At 41.4% G+C, this 7578-nt stretch overlaps 1 long non-coding RNA gene across 1 annotated transcript; it reads left to right on the forward strand.

Annotated features, from left to right (window-relative positions):
* The first annotated feature begins 211 nt into the window (after positions 1-211).
* Positions 212-5680, forward strand: LOC143738126 (uncharacterized). Its single transcript, XR_013203836.1, has 3 exons — positions 212-282; positions 1112-1292; positions 4634-5680. It is a non-coding gene; the product is annotated as an uncharacterized LOC143738126 (long non-coding RNA).
* The last annotated feature ends 1898 nt before the right edge of the window (positions 5681-7578 follow it).

The following is a 7578-nucleotide window of genomic DNA, read 5'->3' on the forward strand; positions in this document are numbered from 1 at the left end:
ACTTAAATCATGACAGCTATAGTGTGCACTAGGCTTTATCCTTCAGTCATGTTGGTTACGGCTGCGGTCCAGGAGCATGCGTGTGTCTTCAGTGTATAGCAGGGTCATGGAGAGCACAGCGAGAGATGCCCGAGATGACAAAGAGAGTGAGAACTGCACTAAAGGGCAACTGGGAACTCAATGGACCCGCCAAAGGCCAGGAGAGAAGGAACCGGAGCGGTGTCATTCAGCCGGAGCAGCGGGGCAGGGAATGAATGGGCTCCTGTGGAGATGAAGATTCAGGTAATGAAAGACTCGGAGTATCTCGCCGCTCCCTCTGCCAGTTCCATGTTTAATGCATAGCGGCAGGTTTAAGCGGGCCAGCAGCGAGGCTTCTCCCGTCTTTTGCCAAGGAGACTCTCGGAGGTGAAACCCCTGATGTGAGTGGAAACCTGCGAACTCCTGCTTCTGTTTTTGAGTTTAGGAAAAAACTTTGGTTTGTAGAACTAATGACCTGTGAATCTGGCTTCATGTTTTTCTCTCTGGTTTTATTCAAAAACTAGGCGGTGTTCGTGAAGGCGTCGCTTTGTGTATTGAAGCAGAATTTGTGAAACATCATTTTGAAATTTTGAAGCCTATAAACCTTCAAACTTGAAGGCCTTTTTAATGTACAAACAAGGCTTTGCAAAGCCAACACAATTTGCTTTTCTTGGTAAAATGCATAGTTGCAATTTCTTTACATTTCAGTTTGTTTTAACTTTTAAACAAGGCTTGTAAAGCCAATATAATATGCTTTTCAAGCTAACATTTATGGTTATGTAAAATTTCTGTACATTTCAATTAGTTTTAACTTTTTTTGCTTCAATTAAAATAATAAAAAAAAAAACGTTCCATGTAATTTCTTTAATTTTTCGACTTAAAATGTATAGATGAGTTTCGATTTCTGTTTCCTTACATTCAGATTCGAGTTTGCCATCTCATTTCAAATTTAGAAATTTAATTCCCAATTAAATTCTGAATGTCATAATATCTTGCTAATTATATATTTTTGGTTTCTTGGTAAAGGCCGATAATGTCTTAAAAAGCAAAAGTATGACATGAACAACTCCAAGGTCATGTGTTTGATTCCTAGAGAGTGCATGAACTGATTCAAAGTGGAGCTGAGCTGGATGCGTCACGTGATCCGGCAGTTCGTTCGGGGATCCAAGAAAGCGTACGGGGGTTAAAGGTCATTTGCGACGAGAGCTTTGCGGATCCTCTGGAGAAACCTGCCCTGTCTGAAGGGGGTCACACTGGATACCCAGATGACAAAGGTGAGGTTTAATATTCATGCCCATGACCCGGTTAATTGACGAAGCCTGGAGATCTGTGATTCTTGCCTGACTGACGGTCAACTGCTGATCGAGAATTAATAATGAAAACCGACAGCCGGGTGTTTTTCTGCACAGGTAGGAAATGAGCGGCTGTTAATTAGGCCCCTGAGCTCCTCCAAATCTGTAATGAGCTTTCTGAGCACGCCGTCCAACGGCCAGCTCTCTTCCCAGCATGCATTTGTGCCTCTTATTCACTCAGCAGGTCCATTTCAAAGCTGAATTTTGTTTTCGTGACCTGCCTTGCTGTCTAAATATTATTCTAAATATTACTAAATAAGTCGCTGATTTGTCACGCTCTGCATAGACATCAAGTCAGCAGCACACAAATTGTAATATTTGATATTCCTATAGAGTCAATCCTACATCGAAATATGTGCACAAAAAGTGGACCGGATCAATCAGTTGAACTTTTATTTCATTTTAGTCACCATGAAATCAAAATTGACAGTTCTTATATTTTAATGGAATATTTAGTATTTATTATAAATGATTTTTCCGTTGCTCGTCATTATTTTGTTTAAGTCACGTGTCTCGTAATCTTGAATCAGAATAACTTCCTTCCCTCTTGCAGCATCTCTTCTCTTCTCTGATGATGTGTGCGGGGCAACCTGTCACTCACATGAGATCCACCAATAGCAAACCACAACCATCCAATCAATTCCTCCAAGACAAAATCAAGCCCCGCCCACATTTGTTCCCGTTCCAGAAGCGTTTCACTCAGCTATACATCACAATCAGGGCCGGAGTGGGGCCACTTTTCAGCCCGGGAGTTTCAGGCCTAATGGTGCATTCACACCGGACGCGAATAGAGCGTCTAGCACGTCTAGCGCGAGTGATTTCAATGTTAAGTCAATGCAAAGACGCGGTACGCCCGTAAAAAATTTCTGCGGCGCGAATGATGCGTAGAGCGCAACGCGGTACACGCGAATTCGCCTCATTCGCGCGTCAAGTTCACGCAAATGGCACGAATAGCGCGAATTTATTTAGTGCTTTTTATGCATTCACGCGTTTGACGCGAATTCGCGTCTGGCGCCCAAGTTGAAAAATTTGAGTTTCTGCATCAAATTCGCGCCGCGTTAACCAATCAGGAGCCAGCTTGCTGCTGTCACGTGGTGAAGTAAATATTTTACCACATAAAAACTTGATTTTAATATATGAGACATTCATTTTGTATGCTATTTATTCCATATCTAATCTAGATTATATGAAACATTATTATTATTATTCTGATGTAAAGAGAACCAACATACTTTAGTGCAAGAACATAGTTTGTGTCTGTGTTGTGTGAGGGAAAAAAACACAGGACAGTAATCACTTTTGTAGTAGCCTAGGGTGGCTACATTTAACACTAACGGTATTGATCCACTTGTCCGTGCGACACTTCAGTCGCGCCGCACTCCGCTTTATTCCTATGGGTGACGTCACGCCACTTTAACGCGCCCGCAAAGCATCCCGGGAAGGCGGCGCTTCATTTGCAAAAATGCTGCGCGTCAAAAAGCTGGCCGATGCCCATCTTTATGCAAATTAATCTGTCAAACGCGACGCGTCTATCCAATAGAAGTAGTCTCTCGAGGGGCCTTTGTTCTAGACTGGCCGCTGGGTCAAAACCACGCCTATAGCGGTAAACTTGAGGAACGCCCATCAACTTACAAATGTGGAGAGGCGTGCGACACCACGCTTCAGTCGTGAGCCATGGTGGTGGAAATTGGATGAATAAAAGCAACAGTTCTGCTCTTACTATTGTGTAGTTTTTATTAATACCATGGTTCAACAAATAATGTAAAGGTTAAATAATAATTACTAAGTTAAGCTGAGAAGTTAACAAAAAATATTCCACTATTCCACAAGGATAGGTTGATAAATTAACAAAAGCATACTGTTCTTTCTTACATTAAATAACTTGAATTCATATTGTTTACTCTGGTATTCTCTAAATGTCAGAGAAAAGAACAGAATCAGAGATTCATTTTTTTAAAGAAAATTGTACTTTGCATATTATACTGTAATAACACATAATTATAGTTGATTTTATAGTGCATTTTAACTAGAGATGAAATGGCATGAAAATATCATTTCATGATTATAGTGACCAAAATGATCACGGTTATCACAGAATCCTGTTAAAAAAGTAGGCCTACTAATACTACAGAATAAATCAATTCACCAAGTTTTATGTCGAAAACCAGCAAATAACAAATATAATTAGCATTAATATGCACTTTTTGTTTACATAAACATTAAAATAACAACATTAAAAATGATGGCCAGATTTTAAAGGAGTGTCTTGCGACATGTTATCTACTAACATGTACAAGTTCAAATAAAGTTTTGACCAAAAAAAAGAAACCTCACATTTTTCAGCTTTTAAATAATTTTTATAAAAAGAATGAGTCAAAAAAGATAAATGACTGACGTTTGCAATGCACATTAGCTTATCTTTTATTATTAATAGTAAAATTCGGTCCGATTTTTCCGGTGGCGACTGTCGTTGCTATGCAACCATGCACTGCGCTCTCCACAACGACAAAGAAGTTTTAGTTGCTAATGGATTTAGAGCGCGAAGTTGAGCGCGCAAAAGACGCGATATGTGAACGGCCCTTTGGCGAGCTACCTCCAATCAGGCCACGAGCTACTGGAAGCTTGCGAGTGACGTGTTGGAGACCCCTGGACTAACGTGACAAAATGTTAAAAAAAAAAAAAAATCCCGACCGGCCCACCGGGAATTCTCCCGATTACCCACCCCGGGCCTGGTCACAATAAAGAAGAGAAGACTAGCGCAACTTGCGTTACGTTAAGTAGTTCACTGCAAAAATGACTTTATAATGCTTTATATTAAAAGGCTTGTATACAGGTCTTGCACGTTCATAAAAATATTTTGTTAATAAAGTGGTAAATTATGTGTTTTTTTGTACAAACAAAGCATTCACGTCACTTCATAAAATAGTCACACGGATTACAATTGTGATGCCTTTACTACTTTTCTAGGGCTTGAAAGTGGTAGTTGTGTAGACTGTCAATGGAGGTATAGAAAGTTCTCATGTTTTATTTAAAATATCATTTGTGTTCATCAAACATTTGTGTTCCGAAGATGAACGAAAGTCTTACGGGTTTAGAACGACATGAGGGCGATTAATTACTGACTGAATTTACATTTTTGGGCGAACTATCTCTTTAAATAAAAGCATACCGTCAAATGTAAAATAAAGTGCCGTCTATGAAGCGCGGTCACTAGGTTTTGGAACAAGATCTAACGACTCCATCTTTCTGTTTTCTCCTCTCAGCTGAACTTTCTAAACGGACGAGTGCTCGTTGAATGAGTCGCATCAGGATGAGTTTCCCAGGGCTGTGGATCTGACACTTAGATTTCAATAAAGCCCCTACAGTCTGCTTCTGAATATCACACTCGCTTTCTGTGAGCATTCCGGCCAGCGTTACACGCCTTCAAAACATCTGACTGAATAGAGACGCCAACGCAGGGCATTACCGGATGCCACGTGTCCTTCAAGCATGATGCAAACTGCCTGTAATGAAAGCAATGATGCTCTCGCAGCGTGTGTCCCGTCAGGGCGTTCGGGTCCCCTGTAAAGGCCAATGTTTTAAACGTGTCCCATTTCTTACTGCATGCATTTATGTATGAGTGCAAGCCATAAACTGCTGTACGAACCCAGTGACACGGAACGGCATGCATGTAGAGCGCTTTACAGTGCATTACGTGTTCGGCGAGAAGACAATCCGTGATGGAGGGAGACATTAAAACCAAGCAAACACGATTGCATACTACAGTCTTCAGCTTGATTTGAAGCGCTTGTCAATTACGGGTCAAAATGTGTGTTTTTAGCCGTGTGTGTAAACGCCAGCAACAGAGTAAACAGTGAGAAGCACGAGGGCTCTTTGTTTGTTTACTGGCAGTTCGCCGCGGGAATCCTTCGCTCCGCAGACGTGTAATTTAGATTTAATGTATTGGCCGGAGACCAAAGACTGCAGGTAATGACTTGCGCAGTCGAGTTGCTGTGTTAGTTACTCACTCTGAGAGTGACACAAGGAGATGTGAGCGCGGCAAACACTTCTCAGAGACATTTTGAAGCATCACTCATGGTGGAGAATTGCCTGCATGATTACACTGCATGCCTTCTAATGCCTCGTTTCTTTGATTGTAAAAAGTGTACCTGTCAATGGATGCCCTTATTACTATAAAACTACTGTAAGTATATCCAACTTGTTCTGCATGCACAGTATAATCATGTAACGATACCCTCATGTCACGATTCGATACATATCACGATACGATATTATTGCCATACTCCAAGACATGTGATAAAAGGTTAACAAATAATGTACTCTTGAATAAAATTTGATATTACATTGTGTGTGTAAATGAATAGGCTTGGACTTGGTGCTGGAAACACAACGCACAGGACAATAGAGACACCAGAACAACAATATTCATGATTCTGAAACTGAAAATAATGAATTATTTCAGACGAATATGCTTGAACTCTGTCACTGACTCGATATATTTAAAATAATTAAGGCCACTTTTTACTGGTAACAGCCGACATTTGTCATTATCAGGGCACAGATATTCCCCCATTGCATTATTATACATTATATTCAACATTTAATGTAGTACTGACAGTAAAACTCTGTGAACTTGAATTTTTTTCTCACACAGTAATTTTTATTTTGGGTGAACTATCCACAATACATATTGTTGCATTTTTGTACTGCAATATATAGCGACACCCCTACTATATAGCAAATATCATTGTCATTACATCAGTTCGATTCCAACAAGAGACTTCACGTCAGATAAAAGCGTGTGCCAAATGCATAAATGTAGTACTATAATGTAAAAGTGAACAACTTTTATGATGACCTACTTTTGTCCAAATTCCCATGCAGCATTGCTTGAATTTTTCATGGAGAATCCAACAGTGCATTGTTGCAAATGCATCCAAGATGTCAAGATGCGAGAGAAATGTCAAGTATCATTTTTTCAATGTGCTTTTATGCTTAATATAGTATTGCATCTGTAGAGTTGAATTCAGATGCTGCCATCAATGACATCTGAATCCCTCGTGTCTCGTTCTCACCTGTTTTGTACCCGTTTCTGTTGTTAATTTGCAATAACGTTCATTTGCAAGAACTAAAACCGTCGGCTAAGCAACACCGAAGTAAAACTGACAGTAGCGCTGGCTTTTTTTATAACAGCAGGTGAAGATAGACGGAAAGAGGAGAGAGATCTGAGAAGACGCTGAGCGATGCAGAAGACGACGAGAGAGTCTCTTCCTCACATATTGCCCAGCCCACAGGTATCATTACAGGCTTCATGAAGATAATATTCCTAACACTCAATACCCAGTGCCAGAAAAAGCCCCTCACGCAAAATCCATTATCCAGACATCTTAGATAATGGGATTCCTCTTCCCCTGCTCGGCTTGCAGAGTGGCCGTAATAGACTTATAATCAGTTTGTATCATTATTCCTCCCAGCGCTTGAGTTTCTCTGTTGTGCTTTGCCTCTCTGCAGACGTATCGCTCTTCCAGTGGATGTGACCGAAGGCCAAATGGTCAAACCCAACATGTGTCGAGTGTGTCGGATCGGGACAAACACTCGCCAACATCTGGACAGCAGCCCAACGCCGGTCAGAGAGACATCAGAGATGTGAAGCACCGCTCTCACCGTCGTGGATCAATAATAATAGTTCAATTCAATTCAATTCAAATTTATTTGTATAGCGCTTTTTTACAATACTTATTGTTTCAAAGCAGCTTTACAGAATGTGCATTTCAGAAATGTACATAGAAAAAAAATACAGTTGGTTAATCATTTAGTAATTTAGGGCATAAATAATCGCCGGCGTTGAGTCGTCTCTTCACAGGCGTCGAGTCGTCTCTTCACAGGCGTCGAGTCGTCTCTTCACAGGCGTCGAGTCGTCTCTTCACAGGCGTCGAGTCGTCTCTTCACAGGCGTCGAGTCGTCTCTTCACAGGCGTCGAGTCGTCTCTTCACAGGCGTCGAGTCGTCTCTTCACAGGCGTCGAGTCGTCTCTTCACAGGCGTCGAGTCGTCTCTTCACAGGCGTCGAGTCGTCTCTTCACAGGCGTCGAGTCGTCTCTTCACAGGCGTCGATTCGTCTCTTCACAGGCGTCGAGTCGTCTCTTCACAGGCGTCGAGTCGTCTCTTCACAGGCGTCGAGTCGTCTCTTCACAGGCGTCGAGTCGTCTC

Source organism: Siphateles boraxobius, unplaced genomic scaffold (assembly GCF_051911475.1).
Source record: "Siphateles boraxobius isolate OS27281-9 unplaced genomic scaffold, OSU_SipBor_1 139, whole genome shotgun sequence".
NCBI classification, from domain to species: Eukaryota; Metazoa; Chordata; class Actinopteri; order Cypriniformes; family Leuciscidae; genus Siphateles; species Siphateles boraxobius.